Below are 16,288 nucleotides of genomic sequence, written 5' to 3' on the forward strand. Positions count from 1 at the left end.
TTTCTCCGTCTTCTCCAACTGAAATTCCCCAGAGCGATCAGGCTGTCCGACTCCGTGCGCCGAGACACGCGGTCCTCCCCGTGAAGCTGGAAACCGCAGCTTCTCGGTGCGCCACGCCCGTCTCTGCCGGAAGATTGGCATTGTTGCCCCGAAGTGGAAACAACCGAAAGCTGGCGGAGAGGTTGCATCGGCGTGCCGTGCACGAGCAGACGCGCGCGCGGGCACACGCGCAACGCCTCGGCAAGAAAAAACGCGCTGGCTCCGTCGCTCTCTTCCCAAAGACTCTCGATCGGCGCTTTCTCAACCCGGCTCTCACACGCGGTCGTGGGAAGGAAGGGGTTACCCCTCCCCCCCCAACCCGGCTTCTCTCCGCCCTCCCTCCCTCCCCCCCCGAGAAAATCTGACACAAAGATAAACAGATTACCTCCCTCCTTCCTTCCCTCCCTCCCGCCAGCCACAATTTGTGAGACTTTCTGAAGAAAGGGTGTGTGTGCGCGTGCGTGTGTGTGTGTCGCGTGTGTTTGGAGGGAGCGAAGGAAGAAATCTGGGAAAGGGGGGAAAACCGGCCGCCAACGTGTGAGCGGCTGGGTGGGTGTCGCGTCACACTAGCCTGGCGTTCTCCCACCCACAGCAGCGTCCAACCCCGGCGTGTGCCGGCGGGGCCAACAGGTCCACGTAACCGCCCTTCCCAGCCGGCACCCCGAGACCGGCACCTCGTGCAGGAGGCGGCCACTTGGTGTCCCGGGGTGAACCGCGGAGCTGCACTTGCCAGCTTGCCAAGAACAGGAGAGGGAGGAGGAGGAGGAGGAGGAGGGAGCCCGCCTGCCTGCTTGCCTGCCTGCCTGACCGCCCGTCGGACAAGGAAGAAGCCTGGAGGCGTCAGCAACTACTACTACTCCAGCCCAGACCAGCCTTCGGGGGCAGCGCGGATTACCCCGCGAGGGAGAACTTCGGGGCAGAGGGCGGGCGCGGGGCGGGCTACGGGACGCCCCTTCGGGACCGGCAGCAACGACGCGCAGGACCACGGAAGAAGGGATGGCGGGCTCAGCGCAGACCGCCTAGCCGGGTGAGTGGCCGGGGTTGCCCTTCGGGCCTGGGCGGGGGCTTCGGCGGAGGGGATGCTGCTCTCCACGCGGCGGCCCGGAGGGTGGGGCGGGAGGGGCTGCCATATGGTCCTTTCCGCCTGCCAAGCGGCGAAGGTTCAGGCGGCGAGGCCGGGCGTCTTGCTGCCAAAGGCGAATGTGACTCAGCCGAAGGTCGGGGCGGCGGTGCTGGGAAGAAGCGGCCGGCAGAGAAGGCTCCCCCTGCACAGCCGGACTGGCGGAGGCCGAGGCCAGCAGCTCGTCAAGCCGGCCTGCCCGCCCCTGCAGACGGAAAGCAGCGCTGGGAAGAACCCAACTCGCTCCTTGGCTTCCTCCCGGCGCTCCCCGCCTGGACCCTCTCTCCAAAGAGGAGTTGTGACCCCCGCTCCCATGGTGCTCAGCCAGCATGGCAAACTGGGGGTGTCTTTAACTGTCTCCTTATTCTTGGGCAAGAACTCAAGGCTGCAGAGAGCCATGCTGGGCTCTAACAAGAGGGCTCCTCCCAGGCGTTTTTATTCTTGCCCTCCGCAGTTTTCCCTTGGACTGCTGAGTGGGAAGCCGACTTTTCCCAGGGGCGACCCAGCCCAGAGAAAGTCTGGGCCGGTTCTCTTCCACATCAGATACACTCCCCTCATCTCAGGCAGTGTGGGAGACTCGCTGGCTTTCAAAAGCTCCCCTTAGAGCAGCAGCCTTGATTTTTCATCATTAGGCTTTTCCCTACAATGCACAAAAGGGGAGTGGGTTGTTTCAATCAGCCAGTCTAGGGAAGAAGAAAGATGCTTTTCTTGTGGCTGCTTAATATCTAGAATTGCGGCAGTCGGAAGTGTCGCTAAGATCCAGTTATTCGGGAGCTGAACTGTTAGGCAGGCCAGTAGTTTTGAGGGGAATGCTCTTTTCAAGCCTCCCTCTTTTCACTGTGTCCTCTACCAGTGTAATTCCTTTCTCCATTGTTGCTGTTGCCCATTGAAGTCTCTGGCTGAGCAAAGAGGAGGAGGAGGAGGAAGAGTGTTATAACTCCTAGGAAATGGCATTTGAAATTATCCCTTTCTTTTCTGAATCAGAAAAATATTGATTCAAGAATTATAAAGATTAAATCATAATTTGGTGAGAACACACAACATCATGGGTCCTTTCCCAGAAAAAGCCAAGCCGAATCCTTTTTTCCTTAGACATGAACGTGTTTTTATTGTATGCCAAATATCTCTGGAGGTTTATATGTCTCAGGGAGAGGAGGTCCAGCCTCCTGGTCCAAAACACAAGGGCAGGGAGAAGGGCTTAGCATACAGTCTCCTTTTTCTCCCTATCCAAACTTAAGTCTTCCTCAGTGCACTTGGACGTCTGCTGAGAGCTTCTGAGCATGACACAAGGGTTAAGTCATTTCTGGTCATAGTGTGCCAGGAAATAGATCAAACTGATTCACATGAACTAAAAGGATGGTTGGGGGAAGGGAAGAAGGTATGTGATCATCAAAAGGCCTTCCAGTCTTTGAGGAAGCCGATAAATTCTAAGGAACATGCTTAGTGAACAATGAGCAGAATTCATCTGTTTGGAAAATCAAATGCCCCTTTGTTTTTCTTTTGCTGCAGTGTGTGTGTCCAGGGCACTTTATTGCTAGTTTGTTCTGAACTCTGTTCCTTTACGAAACGTATTGGTGTTTGTTGTTATGTACATAACAGACACATGCCAGGCTCATGATAAAAGACGCTTTGCCCACAGACTGAACAAGAGGCAGCCCAGACGCATAGCAGGCACAGACAAAGAGAAGTAAAACAGCAGGGAGAAGAAAACAATGTGTGTCAAAGGACCACCCATAGAAATGGATAAATAGGGGGTTTGAGAGGAAGTTGGCATACATTTTGATAACCCCACCTGCCAGACCAAAGACCAGATGCTCGGATCTTTTATGATCCTTACAAACTGCTAGAGGACTTTGATTTGTGATGATTGAAAAGTCTCTTCTAATTTTTGCAAGACGGCTAACATTTGTTCCTTAGACTGAGTTTATGAACACTCCAAGGTGACTATTTTTTTTTGTAAGGGATCCCATAAATCTGGGAGAAGGTACAGTATCATTTTCAGGGGTATGGGAAGAGGGGGGGGGAATCTGTCAGTCTGTGAAAAGTACATCAGACTGTAGCACACAATAGCCTCGTTTAGGGAGGAGGAAGCCAAAAGTGGCCACAGTTTGGAACAGACAAAGGTAGAATGTTTCTCCTTTCTGCTCCTAAGCCTGCTCACTTCTGTCACTTTTGTTTGCTTCCAACTGATTTCTTGCCTGTTACAGTTTCATCTCTCTGGTATCCAGGTTGGACATTCCAGGTGCCTTCACTTAAGGCAGAGAAGGAACTTGGGAAAACCTGGGAGCAGAGGGGTTGAAGAAAGCTGTCTCAGATTACAGTACAGGCAAAGGCAAGGAAGGTCAATATACTTCCATGTGATGCTTACCCATGTCCCAAGATTGGAAGTCCATTTACACAGCCATATTACCTCTGAAGTGCTGGAGAAACTGATTTGAACAGCAGCTGGCGTTGTGTTGAAGCAGCTTCCCCATATTCCCTGCTCATGACTTTGCTCACATCTGGTAATATTGCTGCTCCTGTGTGATTTGTGGAAGCTTTAAGATGGCAAAAGGTTTAAGTGAGTGCATCTGAAAGATACCAGACTGGGGAAATTGAAACAGAGTTTAAAATTGCAGGGCAAGGTTTTTGGATAAGGCTGTACAATCACCCTGTCTTGGTTCCTGGAAATTTTATAGATGTTCCAGATGACATCATCTCTTATTTGAAATCCTCTCTTGTTTTCTGTTTGCCTCCTTCTCTCTCTTTTTTGCCTTAGTGGACACAATGTTTATTAAGGGGAAACCCCCCCCCCAATAAGCCCATCTTATGATAATACTTGTCCTTCTGAAGGTGCCCCTTCAAAAAGATGAAGTGGTAAGAGCCTGATGGATGTTTCTGGGAGAAGGACCACTGTAATAAAGGCCCTCCCTGAACACTATTACCTAGAACGGGGGTGTCAAGCTCAAGGCCTGTGGGCGAGGGTGGGACCCATGGGGACACCCTGGAAACAGTGAAGGACTGGCCTGCGGTGCCTCTGCCAGTGAAAATGGAGCTTAGGAGGGCTGCACATGCCCCTCCCAAGCTCAGTTTTTGGCTGCGATGGCCTCCTGCAGCACTCTGCCAGCGAAAATGGAGCTCTCCCATGGCCACCCTGGCCACACCCACCTCCCCCCCAGGTCAAACACAACCCTAATGCGGCCCTCAATGAAATGGAGTTTGATACCCCGACCTAGAATAAAAGTTCCTATAAGTGAATGACATCTGTCAGCATTCTACCAGTATGATATGCCTTCTGTGTTGACTCCTAATGACTGCCTGGATTGGTTCCTGCAGTCTTCTTGATAACGTTTTTGGAAGTAGCTCACCATGCCTTCTTCCTAAGGCTGAGAGACAATGATTGGCCCAAGATGATTTCCTGCTTAAGGCAAGACTACAACTCAGTTTCCTGGTTTCTAACTTAGTGCCTTAACTACTTCACAATACTTTTTTTCCCTTTAATTTAGACCAAAGATTAAAGAGAAATATATAAAAATTGTCATGTATAAGATCGGGGGCTCCTGTTATCTCTCGCTAGAAAAAGCAGGATTAGATTCAATGGCACTTAATTGCAAGGGAAAAAAATCTAAATGTTATGAGAACCCTCCTTGTCATTGGAGTTATACTGGTGCACTTTTCTTCACCGAATTCTGTAAGCAGAATTTGAGTGGACATGAGTCGGGGGGGCTGTGGGTGTATCCTTTGTTACAAGTTCAAGCGAAAGGTAGATTATATTGCAGCCGAGGAAGCTGTATTCTAAAAGTCCCATGACAATAGCAGCAGGCCTGGACCCTCCCTTCAATTCCAAAATGCAGTTCCTGATCAAAGGATACAGACAGGTAGGCTGCCCATCCCTGCAACTGCCAGGGTCGAGGAATAGATAAGCAAAATACCATCTTGGGGAAGTAGAACTTCTGGGGTGTTCTTCCTCCCAACTGATCCTCACATTTTCCTTTTCAATATGCTCTTCCTTTTTTTCTCTTTCTCTCTCCTCACAGCACACTGTTCTTGCCTCTTCTCTCTTCTCATTAGCAACCATTACCAACTGATACTGTAGAGGAGTATGAGAATAATGTTGGGAGACAGGAAATGCCATAGCCATAGATAAAAGAAATCTGAGTCCAAAGGAGGGAATGGGGTGGATAGTACAATTTCTTTCTCTCTTGCCTTCAATTTTCAAAAGAGATTGCTTGCTTTTCTGGTGAAGTCTGTCAAGGAGGGAAGGAGGGAGGAAGGAAGTAGTATCCTCTCTGCCATATGTCCTTTCAGGAAGGAAAAAAGAGATGGCAAGAGTCCTCCGGGGTGCAGGGACTTGGAGCTTTGTCAAATAATCTGGCCAAAGAAATACTATCCAAATTAACCCCTACCAACTCTGCCTCCACTTGCCTTCAGCATGGTACAATCATAGCCTAACAAACCCTCATCTTTGTATCATCTTATTATACCAGCTCCCCTCCTTCTCGAGTTGTCTGGATTCAGTTTTTTTTTTGTTTGCTTATTTTTGTCATCCTTGTCATCATTTATTCTTCATTTTTTATCTTTTATTGTATACTTATTTTGATGTTTTGATTTGTGAACTGCCTAGAATTGTTGGGAGTTGGGTGGCATATAAATTTAAGTAAGTAGATTTTCCTGATTTTATCTTCAGCTCTATGAATGTTAAGTATTTATGGGCTATGCAAATGTAAAAACAGTTCCCCCCCCCCTTTCTCACTGCCAAGTAGCAGCTTAAATGAATGTAAAATCTGCTCCCCTTTGCTTTGGGAACAAAATCTGGAGACCTGTAGGGAGTGTGATTTGACACAGTTTGGGGAGGTGTGGTACCATCCCTTCTGGTGGTAACTAACATTAATCAAAGCCATTTTTCTCCAGGCCTTTGTCCTTTTCATCAGCACACTGTTTCATTACTTCCTTTCATCCAACTCTCTTCTCCAGTTTCTGTTTTGACACCAACTTCTCTCTCCATTCCCTCAAACTTAGAGGAGAAAACAGACCTCGGGTACTTTAGTTGGGGGAAAATTTTGCTGATTTGTTTTACAATTGTTTTGAAATGTCACTTGAATGACCAGTTAATAATAATAATAAGGAATGTCAAAGCTGGCTTTTGTTGCTTATTTCCCACTTTTCTTGTATTTGTCAATTCCAATTGCTTCCCTTCTCATTCTCCTTGAAGACTCCTTGACCATCAGCTAGTCAGGTTCAGTCCTCCCATTCTAGAGTGTCAGGGTTAGAGCACCTAACAGAAGTTATTTCTGACATGGTATCTTCCCATATTTCTTTATTTCATGGTGTTTCAGCATGAGAGATGCCCAAAAGGTTAAGAAGAATTTGCAAATGAGCCAGCCTAGAGAAGATAGCCAAAAATCTAGAGGAGACCCACCTCATCTCTGCTGCAGTGCAATAGATATTCTCTTGCCTAGCTGATGATATGCTGAAAAGGGATATAAAGCAAAGTCAGAAGATACAATCAATCACCATCTCTGTAATGGATTGGCACACTCACAAGTCAAGACAACATCTTTTGGCAGCAACTCAAAACTTGACCTAATAGAAGCAACATAGAGACTGAGTCACTTTAAGTGATTCTAGGATGGGTGAAGGACATTGATTCAATAGTAGAGAAAGACCCCCTTCCCCATGGATTGCACCGTGCCTCAGGGTATGCAATCCATTGGGCACAATTAGATGTATATTTTCACCAAATATTAAAGATGCTCCTTTCTGTGCATGTGTAAGATGAACATGATGTGGAACCATGGCAGGAATAGGAGTAGATTCATATAGAAAAACATTTTATAGATCCCCTCAATTCATTCACATACTTTTACTATCCCACCCATCCATTCACACACAATGCTTGCCATCCCATAGTCTGTTGTGAACAGCAGGACAGGAGAACGGAGGTTTTACAGACTTAAGAAAAATAGAAAACAGGGTGAGACAATTAGAACCTGAAAGCCAAGTACATTTAAATGTGTGTGAGGAAATGCCCTTCCATAAATCACTGCTCAAAGAAAGCTCCCGGCAGTGGTCTTAAATGGAATGAAAAGTTCTACTTCTTGGCATGATCATTTTCAGGCAGGACATCTATGGTATCTGTAGAATTCGTGTGGAAATTTTCTCCCTGGTCCTAAAGCCTTGTTTAGAAAACAACTGAGACTTGTGTACATCTGCTTGAGTTTACATAGTATGCTCTAATGCAGGGGTGTCAAACTCAATTTCATTGAGGGCCGCATCAGGGTTGTGTTTCACCTTAGGGGGCCAGGGTGGGCATGGCCAGGGTGGCGTGGCCAGCTTGACATCACTCGTGTCAGGGGCACCTGTGGTGACCCAAGCGCTCTGCCAGCAAAAATGTGCTCCCGAGCTCTGTTTCCAGCTGCAACTGCCTCATGCAACCCTCTGCCAGCAAAAATGGAGCGCGGCCCTCCCAAGCCCCGCGAAGGCCTCCTGCAACCCTCTGCCAGTGAAAACAGAGCTCGCGAGCGCTGCACACAACCCTCCCAAGCTCTGTTTTTGCTGGCAGAGGCACTGCAGGCCGGTCCTTTGCTGTTTCCAGGGCGGATGGAAACAGGCCAGATCTAAGCACCCTGCAGGCCAGATTTGGCCCGCGGGCCTTGAGTTTGACACCCTGCTCTAATGTCTTGGGAGAGGGAGATTGTGAGACCTCTAATCTCTGGCAAAATTGCTGCTCTGCAAGCTGCTTCTCCTATGATGGGTTTAATAACGGAACTGGCTTGCATGAAGTGGGACGTGTTATAGAACTCCCAACTGCAAAGGCTCAGATGTAGTCCTGGCTGGCATAGACGCTACAGGAGCTTTTTCCAGTCAAAAGGAGGGAGATGCAGGTAGCAGGACAAAACTTGCCGGTTCAGCTCAAAGAAGAGAGTAGCTCTTTGCAGCACACTTGCATCTAACAATCGATTATGCAGCTCGGCAGGGACGTTCGAAAGCTAAGCAAGCCGATTTGGCTTGGCCTGCACATCATGGAAAATGGTTTCTCTCTTTCGAGTTGGCAAGAGTCAGGAATAGATTCCTGGAAGTGGATCCTGAAAAAAAACTTAATAAGTTCCACAGATGATGGTTATTATTGGACCAGATCAGCACAAAAAGCCTTTTTAGCTTTCAGTTTTACTTAGACATCAATTCTTAAGTGGTGGGTCAGAGTTCATTGAAAGACTTCTGGAAGGGCAAGGAACTGTCAGCCAGGTCTGCCTTGAAGGGAAGGAAATGGTCTTAAAAGAAATGAAAAATAAGTCTTGATGGGGGAAATGTCTAACTGGTGGTCCTTAAACTGAGGCACAACTATATAAGTGCATTTTCTCATTTAACCATCTTGTCTTATTCAGTGTATATGTGTGTTGTTAGAGAGGGAGAGGGAGAGAGAGAGAATGTATGCCAGATAATACAGTTTTCCACTTCATCTTTTTCCACTGTTTTCATATTTTGTTTCCACACAAGATGTATTAAGGAATTCATAACAATATTATTTGGCACAACGTTTTTGATTGGCGGTAGCTGAAGCTCTTTTTTCTGGAAGGACTCGAGATTAGGTTTTAAGGAAACATGCATATACAAAGTGAAGGATTTGAATATCTCAGATAATCTTTATAATGCTTTGCCTTCTGCTACCATATTCTATAACCAAACTGCATGCAGGTCTTTGTGTTACTGGGAGGGGTGGTGGTGGTAGGCAAAGGAGGCAAGTGACAAAACTCTGCCTCTTACAAAAGGGTGGCATTTGTGTTGTGCTATGCATACTACAAGATATTGGCACCACGGTGCTTATTACTGAATGCCTATATCTGGGATTAAGTTACAGTAAAAGTTATTTTCTCCCAGATAAACCAAAGCACTTCTTTAGATCAACATTGCTTATCTGAAGATACCGAAACTGGCCAGCTAGTTCTGATGGTTTCAAAAACAGAGTCTCGAAGGATTTTGGCTTTGTCTTTTTGACAAGTAAATCTTGCGATCTGTATGATTGAGAGGGATGAGGCTTTAATATCCCTGGGTGGAATTCTTCCCTTTAATCCAGGGGTTTCCAGCCTTGGCAATTTTAAGACTTGTGGACTTCAACTCCCAGAGCTTTGCTGGCTGAGGAATTCTGGGAGTTGAAGTCCACAAGTCTTAAAGTTGCCAAGGTTGGAGACCCCTGCTTTAACAGATCACTCGGTGGAAAAGTAAGCAGGAGACTTTTCAGTGGCTGATTATAAGCTTTGGCCCTCCTATCAAGAGAGATCAAGGAAGCCCTTTCTCTTCTCTTCCACCAATAGGCAAAAACATTTAAAAAAAAACCAAAAAACAGATAGGCTGTTGGAAAATATCCAAGGGTACGGGATGGATACTCTTTGATTTATTTTTAATGATATTTTTGTTGATATTTTAATAGTGCTTTTTTAAATGTGTGTTTTAAAAACATGTATTACTGACAGCTGATTTTCACTCCATTTGATGTTGTAATCAACCAATAAATAATTTAAACTCCAAACTCTGAATAGTCCCTTGAATTGTGTTCAGGAGTCCATGTCTAGTTACACAGGTCGAGTTTGGTTGGTTCTTTTGCAATGAATTCATGGGTGTGGGTGGAAACCTTTTAGTCTCTGTGCAGCTTTCATCAGGAACCTCTGTGGTCAATCTCATCCAGGAAGTCCCGGGGCAAAACCAGCACCTGGCTGCCCAAATGTTATCTGGCTCTTTCCCACTGTCGGAAAAGCATGTTCCTGATGCAGGAGATAAATTTATAAATAGGCTGTTAGGATTCAGAATTTTTCCTGTTGAAAAAGCAACTGTTCCTGCTGTGGTAGCCAGAACAGGAAAAAGGTGCTTCCTCTTGCTGAAGTCTGTGGCATGGCAGATGGGATGTCCTTTGGGACAAGACTAGTGAAGCAGTGGAGATGAGGTTTCAACAGTGAAACTAGTCCCATCTGCTTTGGGCTTAACCGCATGCTGCTCAGCCCTGAGGGACAGACAAAGCCTTCTATGCCCACAAGAAGTGATAGTTCAGATGGGTTCTCTTCTGTCAGCCCTTGGGCCAAACCTATCCCAGAAGGCTACAGGAAGATTCTTGATGCTAATGTATCCCATTAACCTAGTGGCTGCAGAGGGAAAAGAACATGGACCATGGACCCTGAGCAGTGGTGGGTTTCAAAAATTTTTACTACTGGGTTCGGTGGGTGTGGCTTGTGGGTGTGGTGTGGAATGGGCGTGGCATGGTGGGCATGGCAGGGGAAGGTTACTGCAAAATCCCCATTTCCTCCCGATCAGGTGGGTCTTGGGAGGCAGAGAATAGATGGGGGTGGGGCCAGTCAGAATTTTTACTACAGGTGCTGCAAACTACTCAAAATTTCCACTACCGGTTCTCCAGAACTGGTCAGAACCTGCTGAAACCCACCTCTGATCTTGAGTCCTGCCAAGATGTTGTGAAGTCCCATAGATATTTCCCCTGCCTCCTCCTTGAATAGTCATCAGCTCAGAAAAGTTGGCTGTTTGATTTATAGATTAAACAAAGTTGACCAATTTGCTTATCCTGGCCTTTTAAGTATATATCTCCTATTTGGAGATATTGGAAAATTGGAGGAGAACTGCTCAGAAAACAGACTAGACAACATGGCAGAGAGTAGACAGAACAGACAACGTAGGTAGTGTAGAGGAAATGAATAGATTTCTCTTCAAACACTTGAACCCCAGTCCTTCATTGAAACTGAATGGTGAAAAGATTCAAGAAAGATAAAAGCAAGAATTTTCTCCCCTCCATCTAGAAGGGGGCATAGCTAACTTGTGGGTGCCATTATCCAAACATTGCAGCTGAAAGAATAAGGCTATCAAGGTTGTTTCTTCTGTTTTCTCAGTTTGCCATCTGTGTTACCTTTTAATGATAGGTGGGTGTTTTTTTCCTTGTTTAACATTTTGTCATGTTGGCTGAGTTAGGTACATGTAGCCATGTAAATACTTAAATAAATAAATAAATAGGGCCATGAATCTGCAAGATTTTATAAACCTGTTGAAATACAACTGCTGCTTTTCTCACATTTACAGAAGACTGAAACTAAAAGCCAATCTGTGGATTTATTAACATCTACAGTATATTTTACTCCAGCCTTTTTTCTTTTATAAAAACGTATCATCTTATTTGGATTGCTGAAAGCTTGCATGTTATTTTGACTTTGAATGGCATTTTGTTCAATATTCTTTTTTCTTGGTATGGAGAAATAGTGCAGCAGGATAACACAATGGAAAAGCATTCAGCCAAGCTTAAAAACTGCTTACTCATTAAGTGTTGCCTATCTGAAGTCAGTGAAAATACTTGCAAATGAGAAGCTTTAAGACTGAACTGTTCACTCTTTCTATCCATGTTGCTCTGTTTCTAATTTGTTACAGTTGTCAGAATTCCTGGAAACACATTTATTAGCTTATTTAAGCCATTATAATCCGATCGTAATGTTTTGATTAGATTCACTATCTGGATGTTTCAGCAATCTATTCAATCTGCTATGCTAGAGTTCTTTTGAGGATTAATTTACATTTAACAGGATTATGCTGTAATGCTTTACTTAGCTACCTGGAAGTAAGCCCAATTAACTTAATGGACCTCTGAGAAGACAGGTTTAAGTGAAGATTGTTCGAAGGATTTTACCCACATCACTTCCTGCCCCCCGCCCCCAGTATCTGGAAACCAACTTTACTAAACAGCTGTTTCTCTTACCTCTTGCTTATTGGACAATATTTCTCAATATGAAACCTCCAGTTTAGCAAGAATCCATATGCAGCCCTCCTACTTTAGCGACTGCCATAGCTTGTTCTCATCTAGTACCTCATCTAGAAGGGAGCAATAAGATAAAATGGCCTGTATCCATCTTTAAGCTAAAATGCTGCATTGGGTTGAAATGGGAATCTAAGCCAAAGAAATAAGGACTTGATCAGAGCCTCTGCTTCCACTACCAACAGAAGAGGCCACTGAATAAAGAAGGAACACTCTGAGCTTCCAGATGAACTACAAACTGAACTACAACTCCCAGCAGCTCTAATGAGCATAGCAAACAGTGAAGGATTATGGGAATTTTGCAGAGCTCCAAATATCAGCCTTTTTCATCATGTTCTTCTCCACAGGTCCATCTCCCATTTCCATTAACTCCAAGATACATGCCACATTATATGGGGATTATGGGAGTTGCAGTTCAACATATTTTGCATATTTGGCTGGAGAAATCTGGACTTTGATGTTTCTTTGAACAGAAATGCTTGAAAAAGGGACTTCCGGTTTGCGAGCTTCGGCGACGGCGGTGACTTTTTAAAGACCGCCAGCCCCGCCGCCTGTAGAGCCGCCCCGCGAACGAGGTGCGGCTCGAAAACTCCGAAATCTTGAAGATTGCAGGAGCAGAGACAGCAGGGTACAGGTTGAGCCCCTGTAACCCCCCCAGGGAATTGCTTCTGGGGGTGAAAACAGGTGTGGCTCCCTTCCAACCTGCGGAGACTCCGGGCGGCGTGGGACGATTCTGCCTTCAGCAGAACAAGCCGGCAGCAGCAAACTTTTAAAGTGAGAGGAATTAATTTTAACAAACAGCGGAAATATCAACTTGAATCCAGAAACTTGAAAACTGCAAGTATTGGTGCTTTGTTGACTTTTTAAATCAAAAGAGAAAGTGAGCGAGTGAAAGTGATTTGAAAAAAAATGGCGTCCAGCATTTGAGTTAACGAGCTAGTGAAAGTGGATTTGTGAAGCCTCCCTGCTTTGCTACAAAGTTGTAAAATTGCTACAAAGTTGCTCTATCTAAAGAAAAAATTTCTTTTGCTAAAATTTGACTTTGCTTTACTCTAGTTCCACCTGATTAAATCTGGGGGACTTCTTTAGAAGTTTCTGTGGAAGAGGGAAAGGAAAAAGAACTTCCCTCTTCAAAAAAACTAGCTTACGTGGCACGATGGCTTCAAAGAAGCAGGAAGGGAAGGCATCAGGGGGGGGATCCCCCACACATAAACATCAAACGCAACTTCCCCCTGCTCAACAGTTACAAACTCAGAAAAAAGAATTTGATGTGGCAGATTTAAAAGAATTTATTTCTAAAACTTTGGATGATAAATTTCAAGAATCACAACAGGAGATAGATGATAAACTTCAAAAATCACATCAGGAGATAGATGATAAACTTCAAAAATCACATCAGGAATTTTTGCAGGAAATTAATGAAGTTAAAGACATGGTGAAACAGAATCAAATTATGGTGACCAAAAAAATATCAGAAGTGGCGTCTGGCCTGGCAGATTTTATTGGGAAAGTTGATTTTAAAGTTGAAGAATTTAAATCAGAAGTTAATGTTAGGATGAAAGATAATGACTATAAAATTGATGAAGTTGACAATAAAATGCAGAGAATTGAAGATGAGATTGTTATGATACAATTCCGGGCGATGGAATTTGCCATACGGCTTCGGGGAATTCGAGAGGAGGAAAGACAGGACTTGAGACAAGTTTGCTCTGAAGCCCTGGCTAAGATTTTACAAGTTAATCCTGATTTGGTATTTCATAAAATAGATAAAATTTACAGAGTGAACTCTTGGGTGGCCAGGCAAAGACAATTACCCAGAGATGTGGTCATATACTTTACTGAGAGAGAAATTAGAAATGATATCCTGCAAAAATCTTTTCACACTTCTATACAAGTGGGGGGCTCACGGCTTGTAATTTTTAAAGAATTACCTCCTAAAATGCTGAAAGCTAGAAAAGAATTTGATTTTCTTGTTAAGGAATTGAAAAATTTACAGATACCCTTCCGGTGGGATGCACCAGCTGGGGTAATTTTCAGATATAAGGGAGAAGGATATCGGTTGAATACCGTGGAGAAGGCGCAACACTTTTACAGTACTATTCTTAAGGAAAGAACACCATCTCCACGTACATCTACAGTTTTGGAGATTAAGGAGAGTGAAGAGAGGCAATTGAAAGAACAGTCTAAGCAGGAATTAGAAAACGTGCAAGGTGCAGAAGGAGGTATTCTGAGTGAGCCATTGCTGGATTCTTCTCCAATTTTGGATTTGATTCAGTTGACTGAAGTTAAAGATCAACGTATAACTAGAGCTCAATCCAAGCTACTTAAACAAAAGCAACAACAACAACAGGAAAGACAAGATAAGAAGGCAGTTAAGAGTACTGCACAAGAGATTGGCGCTATGGGAGGAGCGAGATCGAAGCTCTCGGATGAACTTCAAGCATATTGCTCTGCGCTCCAGAAAGAGGCTAATGACCTTTAAGTGTTTATCTTGGAATGTCAATGGGTTGAATTCAGCACAGAAAAGGAAAAAATTATTTACATATTTGAAACAATTTAATAATGATATAATATGTTTACAAGAAACGCATATTACAACTCAAGATCAAAAATATTTGATAAACTCAAAACTAGGAGTACATTATATATCTTCAACTTCGCAGAAAAAGAATGGTGTGGTTATTTATGTAAATAAAAAATTAACAGCAAAAGTTATAGAAGTAGATCAAGATGGTAGATTTGTAGCAATTGAATTGTTTACAGCAAATGGGCAAATTCTTTTGATTGGAATTTATGCTCCCAACCAACAACAGGATTATTTTTACAAGATGTTACATACTAAAATATTGCAATGGGACTACAGATCTATTTTAATTATGGGAGATTGGAATGGAGTAATTGATTCTAAATTAGATAAAAAGAGCTTGGCAAAGTCTAGAATTAGATTACCACAGACCTTTTTTGATATGAAAGAAGATATGGAACTAAAAGATGTTTGGAGAATACATAATCCAAATGAATTGGATTACACTTTTTTTTCTGATAGACATAGATCCTTTTCTAGGATTGACTTTATCTTGTTGTCAAATGATCTACTTGTTAAGACAAAAAGAACAAAGATTTTTCCAAGAACTTTGACTGATCATAGTCCTGTATGGATAGAAATCGAGATGGATAAGGTTGAGAGACGTTCTTGGAGATTAAATGAGAACTTGTTTAGATATGAAAAAAATATAATAGAACTTAAAAAGCATTTGAAAGAATTTTTTGAAATAAATTTGAATAAAGGTACCCCAGTTGAAATTGTTTGGGATGCAAGTAAAGCTTATATGAGAGGGGTACTTATCTACATGAATTCTAAACATAGACTGTTCCGACAAAAGAAAAGATCTGAGTTGGAAATGGAAATAAAGAATAAAGAACAGCTACTTATTAAAAACCCAACAGATGAAAGAATACGAAGTGCTATAAAACTTTTGAAAGACCAATTCCAAATGCTTATGGCGGAACAAGTTGCAACAAGCTTACAATACGCGAAGCATAATACATTTTGCAATGCTAATAAACCGGGCAGATGGTTGGCCTACACATTGAGGAAAAAACAAAGTATGCGGACTATTGACAGTATCGATATTGGAGGGAAAGAAATTTTTCAACAAAAATTAATTAAAGAAGCTTTTGTGGATTATTATACTAAACTATATGCTAAAGAAGAGGTGCAGAATGGACTTATAGAAAAATATTTAAAGGATAAGAGAGTTACAAAAATTACTGATCAACAAAAGGAAAGAATGAATTATCTTATAACAGAGGAGGAGATAATAGTAGCAATTAAACAGCTAAAAACAGCTAAAGCTCCTGGCACGGATGGTTTGACTGCAGTGTATTACAAAACTTTACAAGCTGAAATGGTGGGACAACTTAGAGATTTATTTTGCAATATTCAACAAGGGGGTAAAATACCCCCATCCTGGACAACTGCTTATATATCTTTGATACCAAAGGAACAAGTTGGTCCTAAAAAACCAGAGAACTACAGACCAATATCTCTTTTGAACACAGACTATAAAATTTATGCGAAGGTATTAGCCAACAGGTTGATGCCAGTAATCCAAAAGGTGATTCATGAGGACCAAGCGGGATTTATTGAGGGCAGATACATGAAGGACAATGTAAGGCAAGTAATAGACTTATTGGAATATCTTGATAAGAATAAACAGATTTCTGCAGTGCTGGTCTTTTTGGATGCGGAGAAGGCCTTTGATAGAGTGGATTGGAATTTTCTACTAAAGACTTTAAAAAAGATGGGCTTTGGGGACCAATTTACACAGGCGATCTCAGCAATTTATCAA

The 16,288-nt window shown here is 43.5% G+C and overlaps 1 protein-coding gene across 6 annotated transcripts in view; it reads left to right on the top strand.

Moving 5' to 3' along the window:
* The first annotated feature begins 219 nt into the window (after positions 1-219).
* NAV1 (neuron navigator 1) overlaps positions 220-16,288 on the top strand; it is a 256,933-nt gene continuing 240,864 nt past the window's right edge. For 4 of the 6 annotated variants that reach the window (XM_034414203.3, XM_034414204.3, XM_034414205.3 and 1 more), the window contains exon 1: positions 507-1,066. The gene's annotated coding sequence lies outside the window, so the exon portion shown is untranslated. Of the gene's footprint in view, positions 1,067-16,288 lie in introns of all 6 variants that reach the window. The other 2 variants (XM_087889298.1, XM_034414207.3) reach the window with 2 other exon arrangements.

This window comes from Pantherophis guttatus, chromosome 3 (genome assembly GCF_059756535.1).
Source record: "Pantherophis guttatus breed Tessera chromosome 3, ASM5975653v1, whole genome shotgun sequence".
Classification (NCBI taxonomy): Eukaryota; Metazoa; Chordata; class Lepidosauria; order Squamata; family Colubridae; genus Pantherophis; species Pantherophis guttatus.